Source organism: Scaptodrosophila lebanonensis, unplaced genomic scaffold (assembly GCF_003285725.1).
Source record: "Scaptodrosophila lebanonensis strain 11010-0011.00,11010-0021.00 unplaced genomic scaffold, SlebRS2 tig00000024-arrow-pilon, whole genome shotgun sequence".
NCBI classification, from domain to species: Eukaryota; Metazoa; Arthropoda; class Insecta; order Diptera; family Drosophilidae; genus Scaptodrosophila; species Scaptodrosophila lebanonensis.
This window is the reverse complement of record NW_022060538.1, coordinates 533,710-554,055: the sequence shown is the minus strand read 5'-3', so window position 1 is coordinate 554,055 and position 20,346 is coordinate 533,710.

Below are 20,346 nucleotides of genomic sequence, written 5' to 3'. Positions count from 1 at the left end.
ATAGAAAAAACACGAATTGAGGGTGAGTGGGGGGTGTATCAGAATAAAAAAATTAACTTGACCTGCCTAGGGCTTATGGGAATCTGAATACCGAGTTTGGTTATTCTAGCTCTTGTACCTTCTGAGATCCTTGCGCTCATACAGACGAACGGACAGACGGACATGGCTATATCGACTCGCCTTGTCATCCTGATCAAGAATATATATACTTTGTGGGGTCTGCCACGCCTCCTGCTGTGTGTTACATACATTCGCACAAAATTTGGAATTGCTAAGGCAAATATCAAGACATTGTCAATATCCCTGATAGCTTTTCAAAGAAGTGAACGAGTTTTTTCCACTTCTGGAGCAATTTTAAATAAGCGATGAGCTCGGCTTCTCTTTGCTCAAATATAGATGAGTACATATTCTTTAATACAAATTCGAAGTGCTTAATATATATGTTTCGTTTTTACATTTAATGGTTGTTTGGTCATCCGGCCAAAAACAGCCAAAACCGGCAGCACATCATAGTTAATAAGTAACGTAAATAACTCAATACAAAGTGCTCGTTTTCTTGTCACTTGCTTTGCATAGCAAGCTGAGCACTTAACGTTTCCTTTTGTTGCTTGCCTTAAATTTGCATAGGCTGCTGCGCAGCCGCCACATATGTACTAGTTATTGTCGCTAACTCTGCAAGTGAAGTTTCGTTTTCGTTATCGCATCTGGTACGGAGAAGCTTAGCTTTCCGTCTATCAGCATAAACTTTGTAAATCGCGCAAAACACACAAAATCGTAGTCGGTGATCGCTACCTATGCAAAATAAACATTTGTGAACCTCTTTTAAATTGAACACTTTCGTTTTCGCTTATTTTGCAATTATTTCGCCAACATAATTTCGCATATTTGGAATCATAAAAAAGCTTATGATTATACATTTGGTGACCCCGACGTGATTAATAATTCCACAAAACCTTGCTTAATCGCGTTAAAAAAGCAAAACTGTACTTGATTGAGTTCATGTACACAAAAAAGATTCAAGTACATAAGCGCAAAAGTATAAGTTCAAAGTGCCTACTGTACCGCCAATAAGCAGCCGTGTGAAGCGACGTTTTTGAGGGCAACGAACATCAGCAGATAAAACAGTTATTCGCGCGCGTCATTTATCTCTGCTATTTTCGGTTCTCGTTCTCTCTCGCGTTCATAATGTCTGAGAGCGACGGTCAAATGCGCGCCTACCAAGCTGTCGCATCAGCTGCTGCTGACGTAGCTGATGCAGCAACGCCTGCGCCAACAGCTTCGATGTCAACAGCTGTGGGCAATGCAGTGCAGACTACAAACAATAATGTTGAGTTTTATAAGCGCAAGGCGCAATCATTATATGCGTGGGCGCTTTCTATTCAAAATAAAAAAAATTATTGTGAAATTTACAATATTTCAGAAAGTGAGCTGCGAAAAAATGTGGAAATGCTGCAAAGTATTCATGCCTCTTTTAATTTGGTGCATGAGAAATTAGAGGAGCTGGACTTTGACGAGATTGGCAGCAGTTTGCGCTGCAACTTTGCTGAGCTGGTGGTCTGCTTGGAGGGCCGCCTGCTAAATGCAATACAAAGGGTGCAATCTGGCGCGCCGCCGTGTTCGACGCTTTGGCAAGTTGATCATTCTACTATTGTGATAAATCGGTCTCGTTTGCCTGAGCTTAAGTTGCCTACATTCAGTGGTGGATATACTGAATATGCAGATTTCGCTTCGATGTTCACATCAGTGATCGCGAAGGATCCAGATCTTTCCGATGTGGAAAAATTTCAGCATTTGAGGTCAAGCTTAAGAGGATCTGCGTTGGACACGATTCGTGCGCTTGAGATAAGTGGTGCAAATTATTCAGTGGCGTTAGAGCTACTCGACAAGCTGTTTAACAATAAGCGTCTTATTTTCCAGGCACACATCTCCGAGATTTTGAACATTAAAAAGGCTGAAACTACAAGCAAGCTGCGAGAGTTGTCCGACAAAGTCAACGCAAATATGCGTGCACTTTTGAGCTTGCGCAATATGCAAGATGGCAGCATCGTCGTTCAGACAATTTTGGGCAAGGTGGATGCTGCGACACAGGCAAAGTGGGAGGAAGCCGCCCCATTAAACGTCATACCGTCATGGGAGCAATTTGCGACGTTCTTGGATAGCAGGTGCCAAAAATTGGAAAACATCGAGCATGCAATGGCATCATATTCGTCGAATTATCAGGTGGCAAAGAATAAAAACACTAACACCAAACGCTCGTTTGTCGCCACTAACCCATACGCAAATGGTTGTCTGTTTTGTGACAATAATGCACACGAAATAAACAGTTGCCCACTTTTTGGTAATTTGTCGCCTGTACTTCGTTTAAAGGAAGCAAAACGCCTCTCTCTGTGTATAAATTGTCGTAGAAAAGGACACAGAATGAGAACATGCGATTCTGGATCGTGCAGAACCTGTGGTGCCAAACATCACAGTTTATTGCATTTTAATAATTCAGCTGCCGTAACTGAGCAATCGTCCGCTTCTGACTTACAGTCGCGGCTGTCTTCATCTTTACTGCCTAGTAGCGCTCTCGCAGCTGTTTCGCCATCATCGCTTGCTTCATTGCCTGCCCAAAATCTCGGCTCAGATGTTGTGCTCTTGGCCACCGCTGTCATCAGCATTCAAAATCGCGCCGGGACTTGGGTACCCTGCCGTGCACTGCTCGATTCCGGATCACAGTTGCACATTATAACTTCGCGATTCGCTCACCGGCTCCAACTTCGAAAGACCAAGTCGCCGGTCTCTGTGTCTGGTCTTGGTGACGTCAGTTTCAAGTCTGATGGTTGCACTGTGCACTTATGCTTACAATCATTGGTCACTGACTATTCCGCAAATATTACTGCTTTGGTCGCTCCTTCCATTACTGAGAACCAACCAAATTTCACGGTTGACATATCTCATTGGAATATACCAATCTCCGCTTAGCTGATCCGGCGTTCTTCAAGCCACAGCAAATTGATATGCTTATTGGTGCCAATTGAATCTACGAGTTGTTCTGCGTAGGTCAGATTAAACTGGCTGATGGCCTGCCACTTCTGCAAAAGACTCGTTTTGGCTGGATAGTTACTGGAGGTGGCTCGCAGCGTCAGAAATCTGCTTTGGTTGCATCCAAGTCTCCGTCTACACAGGATTGCAATACACGAATCGAGCAGATTGTTCGTTCTTTTTGGGAACTCGAAAGTGGTGTCGATCTGGCTGTAAGACTTACAAAAGAAGAGTTCGACTGCGAGGAGCATTTCAAGGCTAATTACAGGCGCCTGCGTACTGGCGAGTATTCCGTCCGACTGCATGTAAAGCTCAGCACAGATCTGCTTGGCGATTCCTATACGCAAGCTTATCGTCGGTTTATAAACTTAGAGCGAAAGTTAGAACGCAATCCACTTCTCAAAACACAGTACTCTGCATTTATTAAGGAGTATTTAGAGTTGGGTCATATGTCGCTTGTATCGCCAGTTTCGCTAAACTTGTGCAAGTATTTCCTTCCGCACCATTGCGTTCTGAAGGAGGACAGCACAACGACAAGGTTGAGAGTCGTGTTTGACGGTTCCGCATCCACATCCTCTGGTCATTCTTTAAATGACATCCTAATGGCTTGGAAGGACCAGCCATTAGTCAAAGCTCGCAAACACGCTTGTTCGATTTCGCACGTTTCCTATCGCTTTAACAGGAGACATCTGCAAGATGTACCGCTGCGTGCGAGTATCAAATCCGGATAGCTATTTTCAATGCATTCTATGGCGTGACTCGTCTCAAAAGGATATTCAAGTTTTCCGTCTTGATACCGTCACTTACGGTACAAAGCCTGCGTCGTTTCTCTCCGTTCGCACTATGCATCAGCTGGCTGAATATGAGCATGAGCTATTTCCTATTGGCTCCGATATCTTGCGTCGCGATTTTTATGTTGATGATTTAATCACTGGTGGTGCTTCTACAAACGAAGTCATAGAAATTATGAGACAAACCACAGGGCTACTTGCCAAGGCTAATTTCAAGCTAAGGAAGTGGTGCTCCAGCAATCCTGATGTGCTCAAACAAGTTCCGGAAGAGGACAAAGAAACTCTAGTTAAGTTTGATGATGGCAGTGACATCACAAAAACTCTAGGACTGTCGTGGGATCCTGCGACGGATTTATTCATTTTCACGTTTCTGCCAACATTGACATCTGGTCGAATTTGCAAGCGCACTGTTTTGTCGACTATTGCCAGATTTTATGATCTGCTTGGCCTTATTGGACCAGTAATCGCAAAGGCTAAAATATTCCTGCAGGCGCTTTGGAGAGAAAAGCTTGATTGGGATGAAAGCCTCTCAGCATCATTGACAACATCTTGGCATAATCCTATTGCAGATTTTGAGCGCACAAAGCAGCTGAAATTTCCAAGGCTTGCACTTTCTGCTGGATTTCATTTGAAGTGCATGGTTTTAGTGATGCCAGCATAGATGCCTATGGAGCTTGCGTCTACATCATTTCGACCGCGCAAGGCCAATCTCGTGCGGAGCTGCTGTGTTCCAGATCTCGTGTGGCGCCACTCAAATCGTTGACCGTGCTCCGACTAGAGTTGTGTGGAGCCGTTTTGCTGGCACAACTCATAAACGAAATATCTCGCATGGAGTTATTCGACTGCAAGTTTTATTGTTGGTCTGATTCTGCAGTAGCACTATCTTGGATTCGCAGCGAGCCATCCAGGTTTCAAATTTTCGTTTCCAATCGCATCGCAACTATTCAAGAGTTGACCTCTGGCATGGAATGGCGATATATTCCAACCGATTTGAATCCTGCGGACATACTTTCACGTTGAGCATTGCCCAGCGAATTAGTCCAGTCCAACTTGTGGCTACATGGTCCCGTATTTCTGACGAAAGGTAAATCTTCTCGGCCAGAGTCTTGCCATTCCGTCTCATCGCTTCCTGAGCAGCGCTCTAAAGTGCTTGTAAGCACCACACTGTGCGAAGACATTGCACAGCAATGCAAATATGTTAACACATTTGGAAAGCTGCATCGCGTGTTTGCATATGTATACAAGTTCCTGCATCGTGTACGAATTCGTGGGCTATCGGTGGACTGCATCCGTCATGGAACACTGCTGTTGATGCGCTCAATTCAAATGTCTACGCTTCGGGACGAATACAAGGCCTTGCAGGCCGGACACACTTTGAAATCGTCTAGCTCATGTCTTTCCTTATCTCCGTTTCTCGACAGCTCTGGAATGACGCGCGTTGGTGGCCGTCTAAGTAACTCTGCGCTCGACTTTGGAGCCCACCATCCAATTATACTTCCAAGGCGTCATCCAGTCACGCGTTCAGTCATTATGCACTACCATGTCCGTAACCTGCATTCTGGACCTCGTGTATTGCTGGCCTCAATTCGGTTGCAGTATTGGCCAATTGGCGGTCGGAAAACAGTGTGCAGCGTAGTCAGCAAATGCACTATTTGCTTTCGAGCCAAGCCCCGTCTGGTAGAGCATGTTAGCTGACCTACCAAAGGATCGAGTTGATGCTTCACATACGTTTATGGTAACTGGTGTGGATTTTTGTGGGCCGTTTTTCTACAAAAGCGAGGTCCGCAATAAAGCACCAATTAAATGCTATATTTGCATTTTCATTTGCTGTGCATTTGGAGTTGGTGAAGGATTTAACCACTGGAGCATTCTTAAATGCACTTAAACGGTTTATTTTGCGCGCTGTCGACCTACGAGGATCTGGTCTGACAACGCTACAAATTTCGTTGGCGCACGGAACGAGATGGCTGAGCTAAAGCGTCTTTTTGAAGCCAGCGAGCACCTGCAGGCTGTGCAAGATTTTGCCTTGCTGACTGCATTGATTGGCGTTTCATTCCGCCGCGCTCGCCTCACTTTGGTGGTCTATGGGAAGCGTCGGTGGAGACTGCCAAGCATCATTTCTACAGATCTGTTGGACTATCGCTGCTCGAATTTGATGAGCTGCGCACACTTATATGCCATATCGGGGCAATTATTAATTCTCGCCCGTTGTTATCCCTTTCAGAACATCCAGCAGATCTCGAAGTCTTGACTCCAGCTCATTTTCTTGGTGCTTCTCCGCTGTCAACGTACGTTGAGCCTGATCTGACGAAGCTCAACTTCAATCGGCTGGATCGATGGCAGCGCGTGACGTACTACCAGCAGATATTTTTGGCTCGCTGGCGTGAAAAATACTGACGCTTCTTCAACAGCGCTCAAAATGGCGAGTGTCGCAGCCTGGACTCTCCGTTGATGATGTCGTTCTGGTCAAGGACGAGAATTTGCCGCCCCTCAAATGGCCATTAGCAAGGGTGGTCAGCCTCATCAGCGGCGCAGATGGCGTGTCGAGAGTTGCAGAATTGAGGACTGCCACTGGAACCATTCGACGAGCCGTTCGCAAATTATGCCCGCTGCCGAAACAAGATGTTGTTGAAGACCCTGTTTCTTCAACAGGGGGAGTATTTTTGATCATCCGGCCAAAAACAGCCAAAACCGGCAGCACATCATAGTTAATAAGTAACGTAAATAACTCAATACAAAGTGCTCGTTTTCTTGTCACTTGCTTTGCATAGCAAGCTGAGCACTTAACGTTTCCTTTTGTTGCTTGCCTTAAATTTGCATAGGCTGCTGCGCAGCCGCCACATATGTACTAGTTATTGTCGCTAACTCTGCAAGTGAAGTTTCGTTTTCGTTATCGCATCTGGTACGGAGAAGCTTAGCTTTCCGTCTATCAGCATAAACTTTGTAAATCGCGCAAAACACACAAAATCGTAGTCGGTGATCGCTACCTATGCAAAATAAACATTTGTGAACCTCTTTTAAATTGAACACTTTTGTTTTCGCTTATTTTGCAATTATTTCGCCAACATAATTTCGCATATTTGGAATCATAAAAAAGCTTATGATTATACAATGGTTATAAGAACTTCTTGTTGGGCCGTGTTTAATAATATATTCGTGCGTGTTTCTAAAAGTTCATTTCGAGGCCGTGTCGTGTCGGGCCGAAAATAGCCGGCCCATGCCCATCTCTACTGCAAACATGCTCACACAGACACGAATAGACGCGCATAGACATTCATACACTCACATAGACGCAATTTCTTTATATATGTGCAATTATACACCCTTTACGTGAATTCGAATAGCGAGAGAGGTAAAATCGATCAAATTTTTTTTTTACTTGTAATTTTCTTAATTTTTTTTTAATTTTTATAATTATTCTAAACATATGTACATAGTATTTCAAAGTCGGGACACCCGACTTTAGCTTTTTTACTTGTTTTTCAAGTGAAAGTGTGGTAGCAAGTCGGAAGCAAGTGTACATATAATAAATTATAAGTTACTATTATTGAAATCTTCTGTTAATTGCATTCAAACTTCTATGAAACTAGCGATAGTAGCGGTAGATTCAACTATCGATGTTATACTCTAGCAAATTGATATGGGCATTTTTAGTGCTTTTTGCTTTTTGAAAAGACACAAATGTGAATTTAAAATTAGGATATACTCTTATAATTATTTCCCTTTTTGGCACATAGTCTATTTTAAAACGTTGCGTTATCTCTATATATCAAACAGTTTGTCCTGACTGACTGATTGGTGGTCAACGCACAGCCCAAACAGTAAAGCTGAAATTTGGACTCAAGTATCCTTTCAGTGTTCGACCTAAAACTTAGTTTCTAAAATAAATAAAAGAATACAAATAAAACTGCATACTTGATTTTTTGAACTTTTTCTTGGAAACTAATTAGTTGGGGCTTCCATGGTGCACAAAAGAAAATCGCGTCAACAACCTACAGCCCAAACGGTAAGAGCTAGAAAGCTGAAATTTGGGCTCAAGTATCCCAGTGTAGGTGCGCACTAAAATTCTGAAAATTCAAACTCCAAAGAGGGGAAAACGAGCTGAAAAAAATATTCGTTTTAGTGGTCATGTGTGTGTACGTTTAACGAAATATTTTGGCAAGAACAAAAATGTAACGGACTACTGAACAATTTTTTGTCAAGAACAGAAAATTTTCATTTAAATACCTTGAACTGGTAACTAATAAGATGAAAACATATGGGTAGGTCATGCACACACAAAATAAATACAATTTGAAACATTATATTGAGACGGGTTAAGACGGGCAATACCTGCTAGTTTCTTCATATCTGAGTGGTCGTACCCAAAGGGGTTTGTAACATGTTTGCAGGCTGAGGATCGCACAAATAATAGACTTTATTTTATGTTTTAAAATGTTCAATTAAACTTCTTTTAATTATTTCCTAATTTCGAACACCTTGCTGGTCTATTCACATTGAGTAACCAAAAACGACTATATGCAACAAGAGAAAACTATACATAAGTAAAAAGGAATAGGCTGGGAGTTAACGGTTAATGCATTTATCATTATTTCTTTTGAATTCGTATATAATTTACACAGTCTGGCAACAACACACTGCGACAACGCCACAGTGGTCAGATAGATATTTGGTAAGTAATGTGTATTCTCAACACACCTCCTCAAAAGAAACAATGATTGAACAACAACAAAAAACTTATATCATTTAATTGTTTACATTTCAAACTTATTCCACAAGCTAATGCATTCTGGGGATATACAATTCTATGGTCCAACATTTGTTGCTAAGATTGGGTAAAACCCAGAAAACCCCAATCAAACCAATATTTTTTTTTTTAAAAAAAAGGAAAAATTCAATTAACTCTTTACCAAAAATAAACGAAAAGCGTGGATTCAATATAAAATTCGCTTCATCAATTTAGTCGTCATCAGTAAGACCCATCTGACCTCTTAAACTCAGGAATCTAACTGCAGGAAGGGGTTTCGTCATCATATCACCCAGATGGTTGTCTGTGGGAATATACTCAACAACAATTGATTTATTTGCAATTTGTTCTCTGGAGAAATGGTATTTGATATCAATATGTTTTCATCGTTTATGGCATGTTGGGTTATTAGCTATACTTATATGTACATCCTTAATTGTAATCAAAAATTTTATTGGTTCGTTTATTTTAAACTGTATTCCTTGCATTAATAATTTCAGCAATAAAGCTTCTCAATCTGCTTCAAATAAAGCCATATACTCAGCTTCTGTAGAAGTAGCTGCCACTGAGTTCTGTTTCCTACAATTCCAGCAAATTAGGTTACACTCAAACATTTTAAATATTACCCAGTAGTACTTAACAAGTTTGAACTTTTAATATACGTTAATTTCAAGTCGACTGTACCTTTTAGGTATCTAATAACTCTTTTCAGGCATTGCCATAGTTCTTTGTTATTTCTGTTGGTATATCTACTCAAAATGCACACTGATGTACATAAATTAGGACGTGTACATAACATAATATACATTAGGCAACCGATCAAATTTCGACAAGGAGCGTCACATTTCTCCTCAGCATTCAAGGCTTCATAATCGAGCTTATTTGGAAGAGGCGTATTAACTAGCTTGCATTCATGCATTTGAAATCCCTCTAAAACATTATTTATATAAGCAGACTGACTAAGGGTTAATTTATCTTCATTTCTGTCTATTTTAATTCCAATGAAATTTCTTATTTCCTTCAAGTCAGTTATTCTAAAATTGCTCATGACTTCAATTTTGACATTGTTTCAAGAATTTTCGTTGCTATAACTAAATCATCTACGTATAACAATACATAGATATTTTTTAAAACATCACCTTTATCAATGATATATATGCAATCGTCTACTTCTGAGCTTACATAATTTAGCATTTAGCTGCTTGCTTAAGTCCATAGATAGCTTTATTTAATTTACAGACTTTATTCCTCCCTTGTGATAAACTTTCAGGAACTATCATATAAATTTCCTCTTTCAATTCTCCATTTAAAAAGGCAGTCTTATCGTCCATATGTTGGACCATTAAAATTGAATAGATTTGACAAGGATAATATAAGTCGGAAGCTGGAAATTCTTGCAACTGGTGCAAATGTTCCCTCATAATCAACCATGTACCCTTGTGTAAAACCACGAGCTCTAAGTCTTGCTTTATATTTAGTTGGACTTCCGAACTCATGATGTTTTATTGAGAGAACCCACTTACTGTCTACTAGGTTTTTATGTTCCGGTTTTTCTACTATACTTGTAGTTCTACTACTATAACTATTCCTTTTGCTGTAACATGAACATACTCTCCACACTTTGCTACTGCAATCCCAATTCCAAATCGATGTGATCAACGAATAGATTCTTATTATTTATAATATGGTCTGATGCTCCAGAGTCCAAAATAAAAGACACACCACCTTCTTCGGCATTGCTCACTACCTGTCTAATCATAAAAGCAAAACCTCGTTCCGGCGCAACTACTACTGTTTGGGCCTGCTTTTCCTTATCTTTATCAGTATTCTGTAGACCCTTTTTAAATTTAAAACAATCCTTTTTAATGTTTCCCTTTTTACCACAGAAATCACACTTTATATTAAATTTTTATTTATATTTGTTTGTAGGATATATTTTGTTGTTTTTAATTTCTCTATTTTTATTATGCCTTGGTGCCTTGACTATCACTTTTGACCCACTTATTATTTTTCTCCTCTGGAACTGCATCATCCACTACACCAAGTACATTATTTTCTGCCAATAAAGGCCATACTCTAAATTTCCAAATGGAATATTTTTCGCGGTCAAACGGCCTAATATTTCGTTTCACTTTATCCATTATTTTAAGATTCTTCGAGAAAAAAAGTATAGTCGCCGTTCCCTTTATGTATATATGTATAAATTGTTCAAGGGCAAATGGCTGTGCACACCAAATTGCACTCGTACACAATTTAAACGGTTAGGCACGTGGCGTTCTTTTCCAAATTCTTAGTTTTTTTTTTTTGTTCACAAGTATACAAATACCTCTTCTCAAAATAAATTTGTTTACTTGTTTACTTGAGCAATAAAGTCCTTTTAATTAATTTATATGCGAACTTTGTATTTCCACAAGTCTACCATGCACTCACAAAAATATACATACATACCTATGTAAGTATGTAAAATTGAAACCGATAAAAAAAGTTCAATTTTATATCACCAATTTGCCGGCCAGAGTGTTATAATTTGTATTGGGCACCCCAAAGGAAAGAGTCCGTCAGATTGTTCCAACACCGGATTAGTCCAACTCTGTCTTTATTAGATGCTTTCCGTGGCGTAATACAAGTGCCCCACTAACTATCAATACAAATACATCTACATACTACACTAAACCTCCATCCGCCATCCTGCTCCTTTGTAACGACACCCGATGGTACTGCCAGAAAACTGTTGAGGCGGTGTGTAGCGCCAGCTTTTTGGCAACCAGTCGCCTGCAGCTGTTACACCACGAGGCCGAATTTTTGCATTTAATGCATTCTTCCGCAATTTTTGCCGCGCTTGCCGCGATTTTCCCCTCGAGCACGCTTTTCGCGCGGCAAATTGCGGGGTGTGCTGTGAACTCCTCTATACCAGAAGCTACCACTTCCGACGCGTTAGGGCCCTTGTAGCTTTCCGTGGGTGGCTGCGTCGGTGAGTACCCAGCGGCTGTTAATTGCGCGGTATTGATGGCCAGTTTCAGGTGGAAGTTCGTCCTGCCTCGCACAGTGGATTTCCTGGCGCCCACGTCGGCGTCTGCATCGCCAGCGTCCGCGCGGCCACGATCATCGTACCGTTGGCCATGTGGATGTAGTCCAGCCCCAACGTGAGCACATCTATACATCCTGGCAGCGTCAGCAGTGGCAATGTGACCTGACTGCCCCCCGCTGCCACCGTTGCTTTCGTCTCTTCGCAGACCGTCGTGATCATGCCATCTGCCAGTGACACTGACAGGCTAATGTTCCGCTCGTTCTCACCCCCTGGTGCTCGCAAACGCTGCGTCAGTGTTGGACTCACGAAGCTTCGTGTGGCTCCAGTGTCTAGTACCGCTTCGAGTGGCAAACCATCGCAGTCCACTTTCAGTACGGCCGCCAGCGTACGTTCTGTAGCCAATCCGGGTTTTCCGGCATGGACCACATGTCGGTGACAACACTCGTTCACGCGCACGCCATCTCTGCCGCAATCCCAAAAGAATAGTTTTTAGGGATTCGGGCAGCTTTCTATGTCGTGCCACGCCATTCCACAGCGCCTGCAGGACAGCCATCGTTGCGCCAGCGTACCCTGTGGGTTAAGATTTGCTGCTGGCATCTGTATTTGCATCGCCTGTGTTTGTGTCGTCCGCGTTTGCGTCGCTTGTGTTTCCGACGTCTGTGCTCGCGGTGTCTGTGTTTGCGTCGCCTGTGTCGTCTGTCGCACGGCAAATGTAAACGTGGGCTGGATGCCAGGCCCAGCTTCTTACCGTGATGCTGCTCCTCCGCCGCTATCTTCGCGACGATCGTGCGCCCCAGCATCGCCGTGGCGTCCGATTTGGTCGTCTCCAACTCGCCTTGGAACCGAGCATTCTGGCGGTCCTGTTCCACATAAGGGGCACTTTGAACTCTCTCAGCAGGTCTTTGCGGAACCCGGCCCATCGCTGGGTCGGATTTCGCGTTGTACGTTCCCGCCCTAGCGCTTAATCAACCAGGAGCAATTATATAACCGGCACCAAGAGGTCCAGCGGTAGCTCAAAGCGTATTACCCAGCGTCCCAGCTTGTTGGCTAGGTACCGTCGCTGTGCTGGCTCCATTGCAACCAGATGGATGTGGTGCACTCCGTTCGGCACACCGCGCGGTCACGATCTGATCTAACCTCAATTTCCTTTGGGGTCCCTGCTCGGGCGCCACTTGCAACGATGCTCTGCCGCGGGTATGCTCGCCGGCCAGAGTGTGCTGTAATTTCTATTGGGCACCCCAAAGGAAAGAGTCCGTCAGATTGTTCAAACAGCGGATTAGTCCAACTCTGTATTTATTAGATGCCTTCCGTGGCGCAATACAAGTGCCCCTTCTCGTTAGCTGCCAAAACTTAAATAAAACTCCATTTTCTAAGAACACTTAATTATCATTACAAATACATTTACATACTACACTAAACCTATTGCCATCCTGCTCATGTGACGACACTCTGTGTCAACTTAATATATCTTAATAATATCTTAATAATTTTCAATTATTATACCTTAATGTTGCCAAATGCAAAGTTATGTCATTTGATGACTATATTTTCGAACGCATCACTACCAGTTTTGATCTTGGTGAAGCATTCGATTGCAAGCTTTATTTTAATACCCTTATTGTAAATATTGTTGGTAAAGCTAGAGGTATTCTGGGTTTCATAAAACGATGATCGAAGGAATTTGACGACCCGTACAACTAAGATTCCATTATGGAATATTGTTCATGTGTATGATCTCCCCAGTATAAACAAGAAAGGAATGCTAGAGTCGAGCGGGCTCAACTCTTAAATACCCTGTACACACTCGCAAAAATAAGAAAAAATTTTGCATTTTAAATTAATTAATTAAAAGAAGGGAGAACGCTATAGTCGAGCCAGCAAGACCGTAAAAAAGCCTGTACTCTCCACAAAAAAGGAAAATTTAAAAAAAATATTATAAAAAAATTAAATTACTAAAAAAAATTAAATTAATTAATAAAATTAAATTAATAAAAAACAAGAGAGAACGCTACAGTCGAGCAAGTCCGACAGTGTAATACCCTGTACCCAGGTAAACTTCCGTCACTGAGTTATATGCGCCCATAGCAGCAGCAAAAAGAGGAAGAAGAAGAGCGAACTTGTTGCTGCAGTTTGTGGGGCGAGAATTCGTTTCGCTAATAACTTTTCTTAGAATTGACCAAATTGAATAATTTGATATGTGGACGCTATTGACGAAATTCTGTAGCGGGGGAAGGGGGGGGGGGGAATTCAAAAAAATAAAATAAACTCGTCCTTTTTCGGATCTAGGAGAATCTGGATGCCAACTTTGGTTATTCTAGCTTTTATAGTTTCTGAGATCCTTGCGTTCATCCAAACGGGCAGACGGACGGACAGACGGACGGACAGACGGACGGACATGTCTAGATCGATTTCTCTCGTCATGCTGATTCAGAATATATATACTTTATGGGGTCGGAGATGCTTCCTTCTGCATGTTACATACTTTGCACAAACCTAATATACCTTTTTTACCCTACGGGTACAGGGTATAAAAATGTATTTAATACATAAACAGAAGACATGTTTATGTACAGTTTTAACAGCATGCATTTACATAATGGCTATGCGTGTTTGTATGCGTGTATGTATTCAGCACAAAGTTGAACCAAAGAAGCAAGAACAACAACAGCTGCGGGCAGGGCTGCAGGCAGCGCATGGGTAGCGATTTTATTTATGGCTATAACTTTCTTCAGAATTTACCTACCATGACGAAACTTGGCACACGGACACATAACCATTAACTGGATGTAACTACCATAATTGATTTCACTCGTCCTTTTTCTGATCTAGGAGAATCAGGATGCCAACTTTGGTTATTCTAGCTCTTATACTTTCTGAGATCCTTGCGTTCAAACAGACAGACAGACAGACGGACAGACGGACATGGCTATATCGACTCGGCTTCTCATGCTGATCAAGAATATATATACTTTGTGGGGTCTGCCACGCCTCCTTCTGTGTGTTACATGTACACTCGCACAAAACTAATATAGTATACCCTTGTACCCTTTGGGTACAGGGTATAAAAAACACGTATTGCGGAGGAGTGGAGGTGCATCGAATAAAAACTGTAAACTCGTATTTTCTCGGTCTTAGGAGAATCTGAATACCAAGTTTGGTTGTTCTAGCTCTTATATGATCCTTGCGTTCATACAGATGGACAGACAGACATGGATATATCGGACATGGCTATTTTCAGCTCCCGCAAACCTAATATACTCTTGTACATATCATGTACAGAGTATAAACACGTATAGAAGCTAAATTCGGGTCTCCGGACTTTGAAATACTCTGTACATACATATGTGTAGAATAATTATGCATGTATGTGTGTGTGTGTTTGTGTGCCTGTGTATGTCTCGTGTGCCTGTGCAAAACAGTGACAACAACAACAGCTGCAGGTACTGCTTGGTCATGCATGCATATATGGCTATAACTTCCTGTTAATTCGGCCTAACATTATGAACTTACCTTACGGACTCATAATGTTTTAATTTATACCCTAGCTCTCAGAACGTACCAAAGAAATTTGGTGTCGGGTTAGTTCCTTTAGAAACTTTAGAATGCCGGAAACATATTGTAAACTAGCAGGTATTGCCCGTCTTAGCCCGACTCAATATAATGTTTCCAATTGTATTTATTTTGTGTGTGCATAACCTACCCATATGTTTTCACCTTATAAGTTACCAGTAGGAAGGCATTTAAGGTATTTAAATGAACATTTCCTGTTCTTGACAAAAAATTGTTCAGTATTCCGTTACATTTTTGTTCTTGCCAAACTATTTCGTTAAACGAACATGACCACTATAACTAATATTTTTTAAAGCTCGTTTTCCCCCCTTTGGAGCTAGAATTTTCCAAAAGCCTTTCTTAGTGTGCTCCTACACTATGATGGATACTATGAAAGGATACTTGAGTCCAAATTTCATCTTTTACCGTTTGCGCTGTGCGTTGATCACCAATTAGTCAGGACAAACTGTTTTATATATAGAGATAACGCAACGTTTTAAGATAGACTATGTGCAAAAAAGGGGAATAATTATAAGGGTATATCCTAATTTTAAATTCACATTTGAGTCTTTTCGTGCCATATTGAGTCAATACGGTCACGCACAAACTCGGAATATGAAACACGGCACTCGTGTCAATGTCGTGCAGCGATGAGCCACGGTATCGAAGTATCGAAGTATCGAAGTTTGAATGCAATAAGCAGAATATTTAAATAATAAAATCTAATTATTTATTAAGATCAATAAGAACAAATCATATACATACAAGTACATACATCTGCCCGCAATGCGAAGCAGAATATGCGTAGCTCCGATATTCGGTTTCTGCTTTACTATCGCTTACGCAGTCGTTGCCTAGCGACGATAAGTGTAAACTTTTGGCGCTTTGCCTTTGCAATTAACATTAAATGGTCAAAACGAAAGAAGAAGAGCGAGCCAATGACTTGCAGTTGTTGTTGTTTTTAGAGCATTATTTTTTTTACAATCAAACAACTGTGTTCGATTGCCCAATGTATACATTAATACGAATGTACATACATGCTATATTCATACACAGGCTTACATACATACATACATATGTATGTTTCTCTTTACTTTTTCAACCGTACGTAGAGAACCGCGCACATAGACACGAACTGTTGCTTGTTGTGTGTGTGAGTGTGTGTATGTGATGTCCCCAACTATTTGATATTTGTTGTTGCTGCATAAAGTTATTAATGAAAACCCTAATGCCAAATGCACTAAACAAAGAAAAAACAAGAAAGGAATGCTAAAGTCGAGCAGGCTCAACTCTTAAATACCCTGTACCACCCCACAAAAAAGTAATTAAATTAATTAATTAATTGAATTAAATTAATTAACTAAATTAATTTAATTAATTAACTAAATATTAACTATATAAATATAAATTATATTATTATAAAACTCGTCCTTTCTCGGTCTCAGGAGAATCTGTATACCAAGTTTGGTTATTCTAGCTCTTATACTTTCGGAGATCCTTGCGTTCATACAGACAGACGGACAGACAGACGGACAGACGGACATGGCTATATCGACTCGGCTTGTCATGCTGATCAAGAATACCCTTGTATATCCTTATACCTTGTACCCTTTGGGTACAGGGTATAATTACTTTTAAAAATGTTATATAATTTTCAATTAATTAACATTTCTTGTTCTGTCAGTGCAAGACGAATGTACATACATACATATGTAGATACATATGTACATACATAGATGTGCACATATGTATGGACATTCACACATTAATGTCTCACATTTTGCTTTGGATATTTCAATCGTTTGCACGCAACTACACGAACAGCTGCTTGCATGTGTGTGTGTGTGTATGTATACTTAGTTGTCCCCAACTGTTTGATATTTTGTATTGTTTGTTCTGCCTGCTTTTGTAAAATGCATATTTTGAAAATCCTTGAATGCAAAGTTGTAGATTTAGGTACGTAGATTACATTACCCAAATTTTAAATCGATCGGACTAAATTTATAACACAAACTTTTCATTTGAAATAGTGAATAAATATTAAAACCCCAATAATTCAAGCTCCAACAAAAAACCGAGTAAGCAGTTTTCTTTGTATTCTTTTATTGATTTCAGAAACCAAGTCTTATGTCGATCGGCTAAAAAATGCGGATTTTTCAAACAAACTTTGGAGCTCGTTTTCCCCCCTTTGGAGCTCGAATTTTCCAAAATCCCTTCTTAGTGCGCATCTACACCATGATAGGATACTTGAGCCCAAATTTCAGCATCCTAGCTTTTACCGTGTGGGCTCGGTAGGCCCCAAAAAAAATATCAAAAAACCAAGTATACAGTTTTTCTTGGAATTGTTCTGAGAGTATACAAACTAAGTTTGAAGTTAATCAGATGAAAACTGCAGGTTTTGCATACAAACGTTGGAGCCTGATTTACCCCCTTTGGAGCTCGAGTTTTCCAAAATCCCTTCTTAGTGGGCACCTAGACTATGAAAGGATACTTGAGTCCAATTTCAGCTTCCTAGGCTTTACCGTTTGGGCTGTGCGTTGATCACCAATCAGTCAGTCAGGACAAACTGTTTTATATATATAATTAAATATTCAACGTAACATCGATTGAAAAAAAATGTTTTATTTAATATTCAACACGACATTTATTGACTTAATGGAGAATTACACTTAGGTGAACTTAACGATAAGTTTGCAAGACTCGATCCGTATGGCTCGAACGAAAATATAAGACTCAACTCCTCCAAGTTTCGCGATCGCTTAGCAAACCTCGGTTTAGAGCTTTCTTGGTCAAGAGCTTTTTCTCTTGACAATGAATTCCTTTGTTCAATTGGACTTTGGACCCTTGCTCGTCCCGAATTTGAGCCGCGTTGGCAATTGGACTTTGCTCGTCCCGAATTTGAGCCGCACTGGCAATTTGGTGAGAACATAAATTTGTTTACAGCATGAAGTGTGGGAGCCAAATTGTTATTGCTATAAATTCTCGGGAGTCTGCTTACAATCTTTTATGTACTATGATTTTATGTGTACGTGCCGCTGGCGTATTTGAAATTATACATAAGGTGCAAGAGTGGTGCCGTTGGCATATGTGAACTTATATGTGGGTGTATGGGTGTGATGCATATGTCACTTCCCCATCCTTAAAAAATTGGCCTGTCCTCAGGCTAACACTGTAGGGTACAACTTAGGGCTATTTCCTAGTGTTGCAATTTCATTTTCTTGCAAGTCATTTGGATTTTCTATCTTCAATTGATCTTTTTGTTTCTTATACTTAATCATAATTCTTTGTGGTATTGCCTTGTACTTGTAGGCACAGTACAACATTGCGATTATTACAATTATTGCAAGTGTTGTTAACATAATTATTTGAAAGGTATTATAATTTTTTGTATACTGTTGTACAATTTCCTTAGTTTGAATATATGATAGTGGTTCTAATTTTGTTACATTGTTGCTTACATAGATAGTTTGTGTATAGTCCAGCGTTGTGCCAGTGATTATTATTTCTTCAAGCCGCATGGAGCAGTTAAAAGCTTTCATTACATTATTTCCTTCAATTATTATTTCTCTATCTAATACAAGTATTTATCATGTATTATTTCAGTCAATATATTATTGTTTTCGTCTGGGTACGGTAGTACCTCGAAGATTGGCAGTTTAACAATTTCTCGTGGAATGTGGGACACAATAAGGATCTCATTTACGCTGGGGTTCAGCCATGTGGAGGTCTTTATGCTCAAGAGCTTGTCTGAGGTAACGTGAGTTATAGAGTCGTGTTTCAGTAACTTTGGATTGAATATACCGAGTCGTGTCAATTGCATGCCCAACTCTATGTCTTCAATGTACTCGGTGAACTGCTGCAAATTAAATATCAGCATAGCCAACCTTTGGTCGTTTTCGTTCACTTTACTTAACTGGTTCATAAGTTCCATCCCATTATTTATAGCGTCTATCACATGGTTCAGTTCGGATGTCTGCACGCTATTTCCCTGCAGGTAATTAATTTTGCTCTCTAACTCTTCTTTATCTTCCTGATCCAATGTGCCGAACAAGTATTTATACACCGTTCCCACAATGTTTACAAGGCCTCTTTTACTTCGCTTAACTATTCTTAGACCATTCATTTCTCTTTCAAGTTTTTTCCTAAGATACTGAATTTGTGTCAATGTTCCGAACTCCTCAGTTTGTCTAACCAGATCTTCATACGTCTGTTCGGTTTTTGTCAAGTTCACGGACAAACAATTATATTGATAGTTTACAGGCAGATCTATTAATCCTGTTTTGAATATAAGGTAGCCATTTTTCGCATGAATAGGGTTCACTTCCAGGCTTTGGTTTCGGACGGAGCTCATCAGCAAAAACAATACTATGATTACTGCCAATTTAGTTGGCAGCTGGCGGTTCAGCAGGGGACGATCTGGAATTATCGTATTTACTCTTATTAACCTTTTTCTTTCTTTTAAACTTTGATTTATAGTGAATTATTTTTCTACCTCTGTTTGTTTCTTCAAAGTGATTGCTATCTATCTGTTTTAAGCCACCAGTTTTCTTAAATGGGGTTGTTGTTTTACTTCTTACAAGAGGGGATTCTTTATATCTTGTGTCAATTTCGTAACTATTTCGCTCTTCATTCAGTTTTTCTATCCGTTTTATCTTATTTACTTGGGTATCGTATGCCGGTGTTCCAGCATATATAAAAATGTCAGCTGGCGTTCTGCCAGTCGTGTTATGTTTTGTTTTATGGAATAGTTTATTAACTGGACTCCCTTTGAGTCGCCTCTCACGAATTCTACCTGTTTATTGTAATAATTTAAAGGTCTTTCCGTGATTGAAATGTGAGTTTGGTTGTCTTCTTGGGCACTATGCACTGTTGCTTGCGTTGGTAATGCCACTTCTCCTAATAGGTTTTCTTCTATCTTAACTCTTGACAGGGCGTCTGCCACATGATTTTCCTTACCGGGTAGGTACCTGATATGACAATCAAACTCATTTAATCTGATTTTCCATCTTTGTAACTTCATGTTGGGTTCCTTTATATTGTTTAACCAGACCAACGGTCTGTGATCACTCAAAATTTCGAACTTCCTACCGAAAAGGTATGATCGAAAATACTTTGTCGCCCAGACAATTGCGAGCAACTCCTTCTCAATGGCTGAGTAATTTAGCTCATGTTCATTCAAGGTTCTACTTGCATAGCACACCGGTCTA